At 40.8% G+C, this 16,521-nt stretch overlaps 1 protein-coding gene across 1 annotated transcript in view; it reads left to right on the top strand.

Annotated features, from left to right (window-relative positions):
- The window catches only part of LOC109923391 (unconventional myosin-Vb-like), a gene marked incomplete at its 5' end in the record, with an annotated part of 126,168 nt that overhangs the window by 73,926 nt on the left and 35,721 nt on the right, over positions 1 to 16,521 (top strand). The gene's annotated exons all lie outside the window — the stretch shown is intronic.

Raw genomic sequence — 16,521 nt, 5'->3', positions numbered from 1 at the left:
CCCTCCCCCTTTTCTGATGAAGGGTCTAGGCCCGAAACGTCAGCCTCTCTGCTCCTATGATGCTGCTTGGCCTGCTGTGTTCATCCAGCCCTGCACCTTGTTGTCTCGGATTCTCCAGCATCTGCAGTTCCTACTATCTCTGATTCAAGAAAAAAAGTCTTCCTCCAGTAACTAATCTGTGTGTTGGTACACAGATTGCAGTCAAATAAGACTAAGTGCTTAAGATGTTTTAAATGTTTTACTTTAATTTCCTTTCTGGGTCAGGACCTCACTGTGGATGTTCTTCAGGAGTGCCCCAGGTCTAATCACCTCCAGCTCTTTGAGAATTTCAGGTTAGATGTTCAAATAATAAAGTAATAATAAAAGGTAATTGCAATGTTCAGCATCACTAACCACTCCTCAGTTAGTGACCCGCAGTTGTTACCCGCACGTAGCAAGACCAGGACATTTAGTTTTATACTAGTAAATGGCAAGTAACAACTACACCACAAAAAACAAACTCAGGCAACCTTCATTTCCAATAAATGGAAGAATGTAACCATCTGCCTTCAGCATTCAATTGCCCTACTGTAGTTGAATCCCAGAAATCCTGTACTGGGTTGAAGGTAGTGGGGGGTGGATGTGTGTGGGGAAGACAAGTTAAGTTAACATTGAGCAATACTTTAACTGGAATGGCCGCAGAATACCCAGCTCTTGAAGCTACCAAATTCGTGGGATAAGTAACGTACCTCAACTCCCCACCAAACAAGGCACATTTCAAGAGAATGTGTTGGAAATTTCTCCCCTTGCCTGAATGACAGCAGCTCCAACATTCAAGCTGCTCAACATCATCCAGGACAAAGCAGCTCACCAGATCAGCATTCCTCCTGTCACCTTTAACATTGGTGCCTTTGCCACATATCACGTTGGTATGAGCATCCACATGAGCTGTAGCAACTTGCCAAAACTACTGAACATTATACAGAAGGAAAAGGCAATGAGGGAACACCACTAACAGCAACATTTCCCTTCAAACCATACGTACCATTCTGACTTGAAACCATGACGATGTTCCTTCACTGCCATAAATCACAACCCTAGAACACCCTGTAGCAGCACCAAGGAGATAACTACATAAACAGTTCAAGGTGATGGCTCACATCACCTTCTCAAAGGCAACAAACGCTAGCTTTAGATCAGTTTAGGGCATTACTAGCAAATCAAAAAAATCTTAAAATGTCTCTTCACAGTTGCTGCTTAGCTACAGAAAAATCCCAATTAATCAAAAGCATTGATTTTTCATACAAAGACAAAATACAAAACCCTAAACTTTGATATTGTTAACAGACATCCAGAAACGCCTTCACTGTACATTACCAGGTTTTCGCTTTTAAGTTGTGCAATTTCTTGCTGTAAACCAACTTCCATTTGCTCCTCTGGTGGCAGCTGTAGTGCCTTAGCAAAGTATTGCTGCTGTTCATTCAGCTTCTCTTGAAAGTTTCTCGCTTCATCTTGAAAATTCGCTATTTCTTTCACATGCTGTGCCTTCTGTTCATCCAACTGGTCCATGAGAAGTCTGTAAAAGGAGAGGTTTCTAATTGGGTTAAAAAGGTGGGGAGCAAAGTGATCAAATCAACCTTCATCTTCTGGTCAGGAGAAGGAGAGAGTGATAAGCATAAAACAGAAAAACAAAGCAATATAGTAATTTAAACACAAGTTTACCAAAAGGACTCTAAAAAAGTTATATCAGACTTGAAAAATTAACTGCTTCTCTCTCAACAGATGTTGAGTTTATCTAGTACTTTGTCTTTATTTCAGTAAGGGCAAATGCTTGATGACAATAGTAGAACACATGTAGGGAGGAAAAATGAACCCAACTCCCAAATCACGGAGAAAATTCATCTCAAACAAGTTTAGCTTAAATCACTCCAGTCTAATTGACAGTTCCTTGAAACATATTACAGCATACATACCAGTGTCTGTGACATAAAACAGAACTTCAAAACTGAAATGCATAAAACAGGACATCATTGCTTTAACGTGTTATAACTCAATCAATTAAGGCCATTTAATTGATTCCAATAATCCGTGTTATAATAAAGGTTGTGAAAACTTCAGGCAGAACACCATGGACCATTATCTCCATCAGTCCAAACAATGGTAGTAACAGCTGAAGCACTGACAACAGACATAAGGTCTGTACAGGAACCACAATGTCCCTGTTGCCTGGTCTGGTCTCAAACCCATCATAAACAGCACTTGAAAGGGGACTCCGATCAACTAAACTTTTAGATTGGAGCTAAATGCAGGATGGTGGGCAATGTAGTGGTGGCGATTAGACCAAGGTGAGCCCCTGCTCACTCCTCCAAACCTCATGGAATGTTCTCCTTGGCAGGTGCTCACAAAAGCCTCCCATTTTCAATGGGACATATGAAGACCGAAGGGCATCTACCACTACGACGTTGCTGGAAAAACTCAGGAGGTCTGGTAGCATTTGCGAAGGAAAGAACAGTTAATGTTTCGGATCAGAACCAAGGAAGGGTCATGGACCCGAAACGTTAACTTTTTTTTCCTTCACAGATGCTGCCAGACCTGCTGAGCTTCCCTAGCAACTTTGTTTTTGTTCCTGATTTACAGCATCCGCAGTTCTTTCGGTTTTTACGCAGGAGTTTCTGTGCTTCTCTTATGTGTACTTAGGGGGGAAACAAGCCATGTTCCTGAAGGATTGTTCACTTCCAAAGGAGCTGTTGTCCTCTAAGTTTTCAGCTTTTCCACCATCACCAAAATATTTGCTGCTCCCAACAGTGGCCATGCCTTGCAATCAAAGCAATGGGCAAAGACAGGTTACCACCCAAGGTCAAACGCGACTCAGCTATCTTACTGACAGTCATCCTCAAAGCTGTAAACTTAAAATGGTCTTCAAACTGATGCTCCAAGTAGATAAACAAAAAGTGATTGACCATGACAATGACAATTTCATTTGATTGAACAGCATTTGCTGGTTAAAAAGCATCCCTGCACATTTGAAACCAACGACAAATGGCTGTATTCAGTCACAAATCACAAAGAGACCATTACAGATGGGGAAAAATTTGGAATAAGTCATTCCCCAGTACACCCCTCATTTTCTCGACTTTCCAATATAAAGGATATTCTATTCCATTCTATTCAAATTGACCTTAAAATTTTACTTTAAACCTGCAAGTTTCTAAATCCTGCTGTATTTAGCACATATCAACACATTTAGACATTAAGTATAATGCACAGCGACCCACACCTTTTAGACATGTTCATCCATCCCATTCTGGTTATGAAAAGTTATAAATCTTAATGTGAGAAAACTTGAATTTAAGAACAACACTTGCTCATTCAATTGCATAAAATGACAAAGAGACTAGAAGTCAGGTGAGTATCATAAATCAGATGTGCTCACAAACATTTTAGAATTTGAATTAGTTTTGTCTGGATACTAAGGAGGGAAATATTGTAAAGTGACATGCTCCAAGTAAGGAGTTAATCATTCTAACTCTTTAAAAACATCACAATGTTTACTTGAGAATCCCTGATACTCTGTTGTAAAACTTTGCCAGAAGCCTAGGTGCATGTGAAAGGAGGGCTTCCACACAGTGGGGGAAATTTCAGCCTAACCTTAATGATGGTTCAAAATACAAGCTCTGCATTTTCTTTTTTCTATTTAGCCATCTTTTATGATGCAAGGAAGACCGTGAATTCCAGGGTGTGGGCAATGGTAGCAAGGTCCACTCAAAATGACGAGTAACGCTGGTTGGAAACGAAATTGTGTTGTTATATTTTGATTGCCTACACTAGCTCTGCAGCTCCAAGCAGCTGTAACATTGTATTCTGCACTCCGTTCTGCTACCTTTTGCAATTTGTATGGTCCGATCTGCCCGTAGAGCAGATACTTTTCACTGTATTTTCAGTACAAGTGACAATAATAAATCAATTCAAACAAAGGGAAAAAGAAATTCATGCTCTCAATCGGAGTTAAACTGAAAAAGAGGTTCCAATTTTTCAGAAAAGGGCATTTAAGGCCTCTGGTATCTCTGCACCTAACCCTATCTCTGCACAGAGCAATGAGTGGATGGAATCTGCCTCTAGTGCTACCAGACTGACCTGACATGTCTCCATTTCTCCCTGCTCACTGCCAAAGTTTTTTAAAAAAAAAATGTGGCTTTACTTGGAAAACATGGTCCATTTGATAGAGAAGTGAAGTGAAATGAGCCACAAAGCAACACAATAACAGATGGAGACAGTAATTGGCAAGCAAGAACAAGATTAATGTTAAAAATTGCTAAAAAATATTGAAGAAATACAATTTTTGAAAATAAATCTGCAGAGTTCTTCAAATTAAGTGTCGAGTAACAAATAGGATTGTTAAATCTCAATGGGAACAAGAACTGTGCCGAGAGGAACAAAGCAGATTTATGGCATTCAGAGCAGATGGTGTTGGCCGTAGTGAATCTTACAAACATCAACGAGACACATGGTAATGGAAGTGGCACTCCAGCAGATTACCAAACTGCAAAGGCAGCAGTCAAATATGGAAATCAGCTCTACAAATCACACTAGAAATGCAAGAAATTACTTATAACATACGGTGACTGCTATGTTACAGCATATTTGCAAGTTTAAAAATATTGCTGTTTCATTCGCTGAACTCAGATGCTAAACTCATCGAAAATAACTTGTATTTTTGAAATTAGTGCATCTGTTCAGACAGGAAGAATTTTAAAATCTCTCAAACATAGGGGACACATTGTTGATTGTCACAGGATTTTTTTTGGGGAGGGATGGTGGGGGAAAGAAGGGGGAAAAGAGAAGAGGTCAAGAGCCTAAATCCAAGTAACTTGTGGTCTCTGCTAAAAAGAACAAAAATCAGATCCCTCAAGAAATTCTAATCTCGGCTTATATGAGAATTACCCACCTTGTAAAACTGTGGTCTTTCATACTCTGAAACACTCACTTATTTGAAGATCCCTGGAATCCAACACTTGCTTTAGTATACCCCTAGATTTTGAGCCATGCCATCATCAAAAATACACTGCACATGACCTCTTACTCAAATACAGCAAGTTATGATCTTCATAATTGGCCATGTCGACACGAACGTAAATCCACTTTCTTATAAATACCACTAACGTCCTTAGTATTTTGGTGGTAGAAGACAAGAACTGTTAAGGTTAATATTATTCAAAGAATGAAACAAATCTAATGATAAATGGTAAACAGACTATTAATATTCAATACCACCATTTGATTTAGTACAAGGCCTTCCTGGACTTTGGAAAAAGGACAACACTGGCTTAAAATGCTGACTACAACCATCTGACCAGAATGAAGTCAATCCAGGGTACTCATTTGGAATAAATGAAAACTTGTCTGCATGGAGATTACCATGTTACCTAATTGAATCAGCATCAGCAGCACTGCTGCCTCAGCACCAGAGACCCAGGTTCAATTCCAGCCTCTAGCGACTGTGTGGAGTTTGCACATTCTCCCCTGGTCTGGGTGAGTTTGCTCTGGGTGCTCCGGTTTCCTCCCACAGTCCAAAAGATATGCAAGTTAACTCGATTAGCCATGCTAAATTGCCCAGGGTGTCGAGGGTGAGTAAAATAAGGGGTGGGTCTGGATGCAATGCTCTTCAGAAGGGTTGGTGTGGATTCAGTGGGCCGAATGGCCAGCTTTCACACCGTAGGGATTCTATGAATATTTATTTAGTGATTAGATGTATCTCAGGATTAGCGTTCCCTGATTGGACCAGGTTAAACAGCCTTAAATCAGGAAGATGGGCTGACAGATATAAACAGGAGCACAGGTTCTGCTCACTCTAGGAGCTGGCTTCATACTAGCGTCAGTGTCATTTACTATGTATGTGTAGATAAAGGGTGACTTGGTGACGGGATACCAGCTTTCATGGAGTTATTTCAATTTGCACGTCCCTGTTTGATTCATAATGACAAGGTTCTCTTGGATATCAAAGGGCTGCCTACAACTGTCAGCTTGGAAGAACAATGAAGCAGACATAGGGATACACAGACGGACATACATGAATGGCTGCTTTGAGCAGAAAAAGGGAAGAATAAATAAATATAATTTATAATAGCAATAAAGTGTCTTCCTTCCATTTCTTTCAAATTCAGGAACCAGAGCCCAATGAAAAAGCAAGCTAAGAACAACCAGTGGAGACTCAAGGTCATCTGCAAACTTTGTCACTTCTGAAGAAATAGTAACAATTAAACAGATGGGACTCAGGTCATTCTCACAACAAAAGGTTCCATGAACTTTAAATTAGAATTGCCTTTAAACTTCTCTAAGTATTAAGCCCCCTAACCTTTCACCCAACTTCCTTTTAGCATTGTTTCAATTTGTGGTTGATGCCATATTTTTGGGCCCAATGCAGAATAAAATTCTTCCTTTCTTCCAAGGGATCATCATCATTGGGCTCTTTTCAATTAAAATCTGATTTATCAGACCAAAATCAGTGTGACAGCTGTGTACTACAAGAGATAACATTTATTGCAACTGGCCAAAAAGGGGGAGTCAATCCCACTCTATCCCATTGGGCATAACACTAGATTAAAGCAGAAAATATTTTTTAAAAATCTACACAGAGGCTGAAGATTTCCATTGGAATGCCAAAATAAAAGAATAGTGCATTCAGTTCTGGGCACCATATTTTATAAGGGATACATTTTCGACAGGGCAATTGCAGAGGCACTAGAACGCTACAGGGTAAATTACGACAGGTTACATGGAGTAGTCTTATATTCCCTCAAATTCTTAAAATTCATTCAGGGATGTAAGCATCTCCTGCTGGGCCAGCATTCAGTGCTTATTCCTAACTGCCCATTGAGACAACTCTGGTGAGTTGCTACCCTGAACTGCTGCAGTCCAACTCAGTTTAGGTACACCCACAATATTTTGAGAGGAGTTTCAGGTTTTGGACAAATTACACTGAAGGAGCAGTGCATTGTGTAGATGGTGCAAACTGCTGTTCTCGATTGTCTGAATGTGGATGTGGTGCCAGTCGAGCAGGCTACTCTGTCCTGGATGGTGTCAAGCTTTTGACTGGTGTTGAACAGCACTCATCCAGACAGGAAGGCAGTATTGCATCACACTCCTGACTTGTGCCTTGTAGCTGTAGACAGACTTTGGGGAGTTAGAAGGTACAGGATTCCCAAACTTTGACGGACTCTTGCAGCTACAGTATTTAAGGTGGCTGTCCAGTTCAGTTTCTGGTCAGTGGCAACACCCTTCATTTCTGCAACACCTCACCCAATACCACCCTCCCTCCCCTCCAAAATAACAGGATTTGATAGGAAGGACATTCAGTGACATTAGCATCACTGAATCGAAGGTTTGATGGTTAGATTCTCTCTAAATGGAGATGGTCATGGCCTGGCAGTTAGTGACATGCCATTATCAGACCAAGCCTGATATTGGCCAGGTTTTACTCCATTTGGACATGGACACTGAAGCAGTACAAGTTATCATGAATGGTGCTGAACTCTGCAGTCATGAGCAAATATCTCCGCTTCTGATCTTATGATGGAGGGAACGTGCCGGGGGGAACGTGCCGGGGGGAACGTGCCGGAGATGTTTGGGGCCAGCACATTACAGCTGAGATAACTGACCAACAACTACAACCTTTTTTCTGCTTTCTCTTTCTTTCCCTGCTCCACCCAACCAATCGCCACTGACTTGGTAAAAAAATAAAAAAAAAACTGAAAGAACTGCGGACGCTGTAAATCAGAAACAAAAACTGAAGTTTCTGGAAAAGCTCAACAGGTCTGGCAGTATCTCTGAAGAGACAATCAGAGTTAAAATTTCAGGTCCAGTGACCCTTCCTCAGAACTGACTTGAATTTTGCAAAGGCCCCTCTATGCCATATTGTGAAACTGCAGTCTTATGTCAAAGGCAGTCACTCTCACCTGCTCTTGGTAAATGATGTTTGAACCCAGGCTCTAAAGAGGTGAAGAGTTGAATGACCCTGGCAGAACCCAAACTGAGCAACGAGCAGGTGATTGTTAAAACAAGTGACACTCAACTGAACTATTGTTGACACCTTCCATCATCTTACTGATAATTGGATTTGTTTGACTTTTGCGCAGGACGTATCTGGAAAATTTTCTACTTTGGATGGACACCAGTGGGATACTTGGTGAGGGACAGAGCTAGCTCTAGAGCACAAGTCCTCAGTAATATTGCAGGAATGTCATCAGGATCCATAGACTTCACAGTATCCAGTGCCTCCAGCTGTTTCTGAGCATCAGGGAGTAAACAGAATCGGCTGAAAACTCATCTGTGATGCTGCTGACCTTTGAAGGGAGCAGAGCTGGACCATCCATTTGACTTTTCTGGCTGAACGTTGTTGCAAATACTTCAGCTCTTTCTTTGCATTGACCTGCTGTGGTGCCCACCATTGAGGATTTGTGGAACCTTCTCCTCCAGTGTTTAATTGTCCACAACTAGTCACAACTGGAAGTGCGGCAGGACTGCAATGCTCAGATCTGATCCATGGGTTGTGGAATTGCCTATCACTTGCTACCATTTGGCATTGTCTGCACTTTAGCTTTGCCAGATTGACACCTTATTCTTAGGCACGCTCTTCTGCACTCTCCATCGCAAGCATAGAGTACAATTTGTTAAGACCAACCAGTAGTTCAGCTTATTATTTATTATCCATCTGCCAAGTAAGCAATTTAAAATCAGACCTTCAAAGCACTAATGTAAACAAGCTTGCATTTTTATCCCACCTTCATGACACCTCAGTGCTCTACAATGAAGTATTTTTGAAATCTAGTCATTATTATGTTGATGTAAATCATCCAATTTGTACACAGCAGGCTCCCACAGAAAGCAATAAGACAATGATCAGTTTTGAATTTGCTTTTGAAGTGAAGTGATGAATGGATAAATATTGGCTAGAACACAAACTTCCTTTCTCCTCTCCAAATAGTGTCATGGAATCTTGTGTTCAACTGAGGAAGTGGGCTGACTTAGTTTAAATGTCTCAGGACATTTGTGTTGAACATTGGAGCTGTCACTCAATTCTGGCTTTCTCGTTTACTGTCTGGTTATTTAGCATTTATGCTTCTAAGCTTCAGAGAAAAATACTGCATAAACTCTCACTTCATTTGGCAGCTACATAAAAGGAGGCAACTGAATCCTTCATTAATGCTCATCGCACTTTAATAACTGAAATCCCATTACAACAGCACTCCTTCAGTACCACACTGCAGCGGCAGGCTCGATATCATGCACAGATCCTTGGGGTGGAACATGAATTCACAGGTTTCTGATTCAAAAGCAGAAGGGCTGCAACTGACTGGAGTTCAAACAGAGGACTGCATTGAGATCCCAGCAATTGGTAACTCGTAATTCAGTGACTGAAAAAAGGTCTTTGGACACAACTTTCACCTAGCTCTCTCAATAAAATGAAGAGTGCACAGCCCCCAAAATTAGTGGCTTGTGAAAGAATGCAACGGTAGTAACATTCTTAAACACTGCTGGCATTCTAGTATACTGATGCAATATGCAAGTGATAAGGAGAAGCATTGCAACTAATCAACAGTTTGTACATTTTGATAATATAAAAACTGTTCTTATATCCGAGGGAATCTCGGTTTAGCCAATGCAAATAGACAACATGCAAGATACAGGGTACATTTGCTAGCAAGTTGACGCTCAGGGCCTCCAACATCTGTCATTCTTGGACTCCTTGCAGAGCTACAAAAAGAAAATGCTCCCTCATCTTTCAGCTTCAAAGGGTCTAACACACAAAATGTTAATCTGTCTTTACTCTTCATAAATGCTGATAGGCACAGCTGTGTTTCTGCACTATTATTTGCTTTTACTTTTATCAAATTCACACTTCCTGTATTCACATCACAGACATGATTCACACCCTCAAGTTGCTGTATCATGTAAATATACTGCTATCAAATTAAGATAAGTTGAACACCCTTCCAAGAACCCAACATCTTATTTTTAAAGTTGTTGATTTCTAGAGACTTGATTTCACTGTTTGATGGATTCTATTTGGTTAACTGCTCATTGCACTTTACTTTCCAGGCAAAGTGATTCAGCAATAGGTTTACACCCACTGCTAGCAACTACAAATTAGCTGGGAGAGAAAGAAAGAAAACAAAACAAATGCCGGAGTATATTGTTCCCTCAGTACCTCAGAAAGCAGACTTCATCCGCAGTGTATATGCAATTTGCATTTAAAATGTTATTGCACTAGGTGATAAAGCCAAGGTAGCTCAAATCCAAAAGATTACTTCAAGATAACATATCTGTATTTTGAAAACTGTACTTTTTGATTTACTACTGATGCTGAATTAAAATTAACCAGCTACATATGGCCCAGTTCCCCACTTTATGCACTATTATCCAAACAGCTTTAGAAGGCCAAATAGTTACCAAACTTCATGGAATCACAGAATCTCTACAATGTGGAAGCAGACCATCCAGCCCATCAAGTCCAAAGACCCACCAAAGAGCATCCCACCCAGACCCAGCCCATCCCTGTAACCCTGCATTTCCCATGGCTAACCAATCTCATCTGCACACCTATGGAGAGTGGGAGGTAACTGGAGCACCCTGAGGAAACCCATGCAGGCATGGGGAGAATGTGCAAACTTTACAGTCGTTTGAGGATGGAATTGAACCCAGTGTCCCTGGCGCTGTGAGGTAGCAGTGCTAACCATTGAGCCACCATGCTACCCCCATGTATAGCGTAGATAATCCATTTGAGGACATTTATTCAAATATAATGGGCTCTAACCAGCTGTGGCAGGCCACTCAGTCACATACCATTAAACAGACTTGGTGTGTTTGTGTTTTTTAACTGTCTGAGGCATACTGCTGAAAGAGAGCCAGTGAAATGAACAGGGCAAGCAATTATATATTTCCTTAAATCAGATTCAAGGATAGCCACTAGTCAGATTCAGCTAATTTGGAATTCAAATACAACTAGCACTTTATTTAGCATAATACAAGAATAAAGGCAGCAGTTGGGCAAATAATCTCTATTTATTCATCATATACACAGTACCTTAAATCACTTTGCATATTTGTTCATATATGGCGAGACAAAGTGCAGAATGCACAATTTTTTTTTGGTGTGCTTGAAAACAAGCTACAGAATTACAATTTTGCAGGAGAATCATAGAATTCCTACAGCGTGGAAACAGGCCCTTCGGCCCAACAAGTCCACACCGACCCTTGCAGCATCCCACCCAGACCCATCCCCCTATAACCCACACACCCCTGAACACTACGGGCAATTTAGCATGACCAATCCACCTAGCCTGCACATCTTTGGACTGTGGGAGGAAACCGGAGCACCCAGAGGAAACCCATGCAGACACGGAGAACGTGCAAACTCCGCACAGATAGTCGCCCGAGGCTGGAATTGAACCTGGGTCCCTGGCGCTGTGAGGCTGCAGTGCTAACCACTGAGCCACCATACCGCCCCATTGACTCTAGTATCTAGTGTCTGTGCAGGCACAATCTGCCTCCTTTTCCTCTCCTACCTAACCACCCCCCCCCCCCACTCCCAAATATTGCAGCTAACCAGTACCTGCTTGAATGCCCCAGCTGATTCTGCCTGCATCACATTTCCAAGCATTGCATTCCAAAGCCTAAAACTCGCTCTGGAAGAGAGGGAGAGAGAGGGATTGGTTTTCTTACAACACTCCTGTTTCACCTGCACATCACTAAATCTATAGTCTTGTTCTTGCTTCTTTTGCAAGAGGAAACAGCTTCCCTCTATCTACACCAGCCCGCCTACTCTCAATTTTGAAAACTACAATCAGATCTCCTCCTCAGCCTTCTCTCCAGGGAGAAAAGATTCCTAGCTTCTTCAATCTATCTGCACAGTTGAAGTTTCTCATGCCTGGAACCATACCAGTAAACTGCTTCTGCAGTTTCTCCAATATATTCACACATTTTCTGTAATGTTGCACCCACAACTGTAGACAATACTAAGGTCTTGCAAGAATCTCAAGTTCAAGATCATTTTGCTGTTATACTCTAGGTCATAATAATAAAGCAGTGTTCTTGGCTTTACTTACTACTTTCTTCACCTGTCCAGCCACATTCAATGTTCTATGTACATACATCCCCAGATCTCTCTACTCCCTCATCTCCTGTAAAATTGTACCCCTTACTTTATATTATCTTTCAGTGTTCTTCTGACCAAAGTACATCACCTCATGCCTCAATACCAAAGAGGTATAGGCAATTATTAGATAAACATGCACATCAAGTACATCTCAGTTTATTACGTATATGCATCCATGGTATGGCCACCTATAACATGGCCAATGTTGCTGCAATAGTTATATCTGTGATTAAGTTAGTGTTCCCCAATGGAAATGCCTGGGTTAAACCACCAAAATCTGGGGTGCAAGGAGTCTAAATGAATTCAAATCAATGCAAGACCTCCTTTACCAAAAATTCTTCACATTCAATACGGACAGCTCACCAGTTCCACTCGCACCCCCTCCCCCACCTTGATGGATTACTCAAGGCATGCCAACTCTTCTATTGGTTCCATGTTTTCACTTATTTGCTTATTAACCCTGATCTTCCCATTTCCCCGCTGTTCTTTTAGCTTTAACAATTTTCAGCGCATTATATGCATTCTTCTTGTTGTAGCCAACTAAGGTTATTTTGTAGAATTTAGATCCACTTAAAAAAAAAAAAAAAAAAAACTTTCCTTAAGCAGGTTCAGAAGTTTAATTGCATTCATTAAAAAGATTTTGATACAGTAAAATAAAAAATAAAACAGCTTTCTGCTAGCAGGAAGGCAAGTAACCAAAAAAGGCCATCTTTGAGATGGCTGAAAATGAAGATGATAATGTCTTCTCCCCAAATTGCATTGGAACAGGACCACAAGATATAGGAGTTAAATTAGGCCATTTGGCCCTTCGAATCTGCTCCACCATTTGACCACGGTTGGTATGTTTCTGAACAACATTCTCCTGCCTTCTCCTCATAACCTTTGATTGATTCCCTTATTAAGAAGCTGTCTTAAAGATACCCAATGACTTAGTCTCCACAGCCTTTTGCTGCAATGAGGTTTACAGATTAACTACCATCTGGCTAAAGAAATTCCTCCTCACCTCAGTTCTAAAGGGTCATCCTTTCATTCAGAGGCTGTGTATTCAGCTCCTAGCCTCTCCTTCATGGCCACTCTGTCCAGGCCTCTCAGTATTCAGAGAGTTTCAATCTCAATGCAAGACCCCCTCTACCAAAAGGTTCTTCGCATTCAACATGGATACCTTTCCAGCTTTGCCCCCACTTCTACCCTTGAACCCAGAATCCTCACCTGCTCCTCATACAACAAGTCCTTCATTCCTGGGATCATTCTCAAACCTCCTTTGAAACCCCTCCTTAGCCAGCATATCCTTCCTTAGATAGAGCTGAAATGTGCTCACAATATTTCAAATAATGTTTTGACCAGAACCTTAAAACAGCCTCAACCGTACTTCTCTGCTCTAGTTTTTTAGCCCTCTTGAAATGAATGCTAGTACTGTACTTGCCTCCCTAATACTGATTGAGCGTGCATGTTAACCTTGAGTCCTAAAGTAGGAATCCCAAGACCCTTTGCGCTTCAGATTTCTGAAGCCTTTCCCCATTTAGGAAGTCGTCTATACCTCTATTCTTCCCACCAAAGTGCATAACCTCACTTTCCCACATTGTATTCCATCTGCTACTGCTTTGCCCACTCTCCTAGCCTGTCCAAGTTCTTCTGCAGCCTCCCCTGCTTCCTCAATACACATCTCCTCCACCTATCTTTGTCATCTGCAAACTTAGCAACAATGCCTTCAATTCCTTCATCTACATCATTAATGTATAACATGAATAGTTGTGGTCCCAATACTGACCATTGCAGAATTCCATTAGTCACCAGCTGCCATCCTGAAAAAGACTCCCTTATTCCCATTCTTCTGCCAGTTAGCCAATCCTCTATCCATGCCATTACCTTGTCCCTAACACCATGGACTCTTAGCTTATTTAACAGTCTCCTACACATACGCTTGTTAGAGACCTTCTGGAAATCCAAATATATCATGTCCACTGACTGTCCTTTGTCTAACTTACTAAAAAGAATTCTAACAGCTTTGTCAGGCAACATGATCTAGAATACATTGCTGTGAAAGACAGTAGTAGCAGATTCAATTACAAGATTTGAGAAAATTCAATATAGTCATCAAGGAAAACTAAGAGGGAAAAAAGGAGAGGGTGCAAATTATTGGAAAGACCTTTCCAAGATCTAGCACAGGATCCTGTGCAAGTGCTCAACAAACCGAAGGGATAAGTAAATAGACAAGTTTCAAAATGGCAGATATCAGCTTGGCCGTTCCTACCAAAAGTAATGCAGATTGGCAAGCAAAAGACAATAAAAAAACCATCACATTTTTGTTCTTGATTCCAGTTTGAATTCTGCTTTCGCTGCAAGCAAGCTTCCACTCACTCACTTACTTGTTGGCCACACGAACAGCATCATAAGCACATCTGAGATCTTCCTCAGACATCTTATGTCCATTTTTGGGTAATCCAAAGAGGTCTGCCATTGTAGCCTGTGAACAGATAACCACAGAACACAGACGTTAAAGCTTCAGGATGCCAACCCCTTTCCCTTGCTAACAGAATCTTCAAGCAAGAAAAATGCATGCAACAATTGATTTTATCTTGCTTTCATCTTTAAAAATATCTCATTTCTACCTTTGTATTTGTATTTTAGCTAAATGACTATTATTTTTTAAACTCAGTAACATTTAAGAATAGCTGTCTAACAAATTAACCTCAATTGTGATTAAGATTCAGCTTTGATGCAGCAAATTTTTAAATTGGAACATTCAAAAAAGATAACCAGGGTTAAATGAGCTATATAAATTTGCAGCGCATGAACCATTGAGGAGATGCCTGGCACCGTCCTTATGACAACATGCAGTTTCACATCACCAGCCCTGAAGTTGTATGATGAAGTAGTGCAAGGAGTTGCCAAACAACAGCCACTTCCTCAGGCAAAGGATACAAGCTGAACAGTCAAATTTTCAAAAATCAGGAAAGTTTTCTACCAAAGAAATATTTCTACCAAATATATTGAGTTTGATTTTGAACTGCATGGGAAGTTAGAGAAACAAATCTACGTGCGACAGTCAAGTCTGAAATTGTTGGTCGGTCAACATCTTTGTTCTGCCATTAACAGGCTGCAAAATCAGTGTCCTTGAAAATATTATTTTCTGTCATAGCACAAGAGACCTATATGCTATCAGAAAAAGGAAATCATTGAAATGACAACTTCAGGTACACTTTGTTGGAGCACAATTTAAATCTACACTATACATGTTCCTCTACAAAGAGCAGTCTAAGCTATCCACAAGGTGATTGTAAGGGAACAGTGCCCAAAGTGCAAAAAAAAAGCAAAGACATAAAACATTAGCTCAATAGAAGGAAACTGAATGGCTTGCTTGTCATCAGCAACTTCCCCTTTCTCTCCTCTACATATCGCCACCACCCCCACCCGTTATCTTTTTTCTTTATTCATTCACTGGATGAGAGAGTCACTGTCTAAGCAGCATTTATTGTCCAGCGGGCAGTTAAATTAATCACATTGCTGTTGGCCTGGAGTCACATGTAGACCAGGCAAGGATGGCAGTTTCCTTCCCGAAAGGCCATTAGTGAACCAGGTGGGTTTTTCCAACAATTGGCAATGGATTCACAGTCATCGTTAGACTCTTCATTCCAGATATTTATTGAATTCAAATTCTACCATCTGCCGTGGCAGGATTTGAACTAGATCCCCAGAACATTATCTGGGTCTTTGGATTATCAGTCCAGTGATGATACCACTAAGCCATCACCTCCCCATCTGCAGTCAAAGCAACTGTGAACAAATCAAAAAAAAACTGTTAGGAATTCTGCAGAATTGTATGTGTTCTACATACTACTGACCTTATTTTTCATAGTATCAATCTCCTTTTCTGCCATAAGGAGCTGAGATTTTAGCCAAATCTGCTCCTCTTTCAGAATTCCAATTTCTTCATTGGCATTTTTGAGCTGCTTCAGACTGGAGTCAGCCTCTTTCTGCTTTTTGGTATCACTTGCAGTAGAATTATCAGCAAAGTCTTTCTTTAGCTGATCAAGTTCATTTTTCAATTTGTGGTTTTCATGCTCAAGCTCTTGATACTAGTAAACATGGAAATATTATCAGCTCATTGTTAACTTTGCAGTGAGCAATAAGGAATTTTCAGTGTGGCTGGAAAATGGGAGACCTTTGAAAATGAGATAATTAGAGTCCAGAGACAACATGTTCCTGTTAGTGAAAGGAAAAGGCTGGTAGGTGTAGGGAATGCTGGATGACTGGAGAAATTGAGGTTTTGGTCAAGAATAAGAAGGAAGCATGTATGTCAGGTATTGACAGCAGAAATAGAGTGATTCCCTAGACAAGTACAAGGGCAGGAGGAGTATACTTGATAAAAGGAAAATCAGGAGGATAAAAGA

The sequence above is a fragment of the Rhincodon typus genome, chromosome 29 (assembly GCF_021869965.1).
Source record: "Rhincodon typus isolate 14 chromosome 29, sRhiTyp1.1, whole genome shotgun sequence".
NCBI lineage: Eukaryota > Metazoa > Chordata > Chondrichthyes > Orectolobiformes > Rhincodontidae > Rhincodon > Rhincodon typus.
The sequence above is the reverse complement of the archived record's forward strand: the minus strand, read 5'-3'. Positions and strand labels throughout refer to the sequence as shown.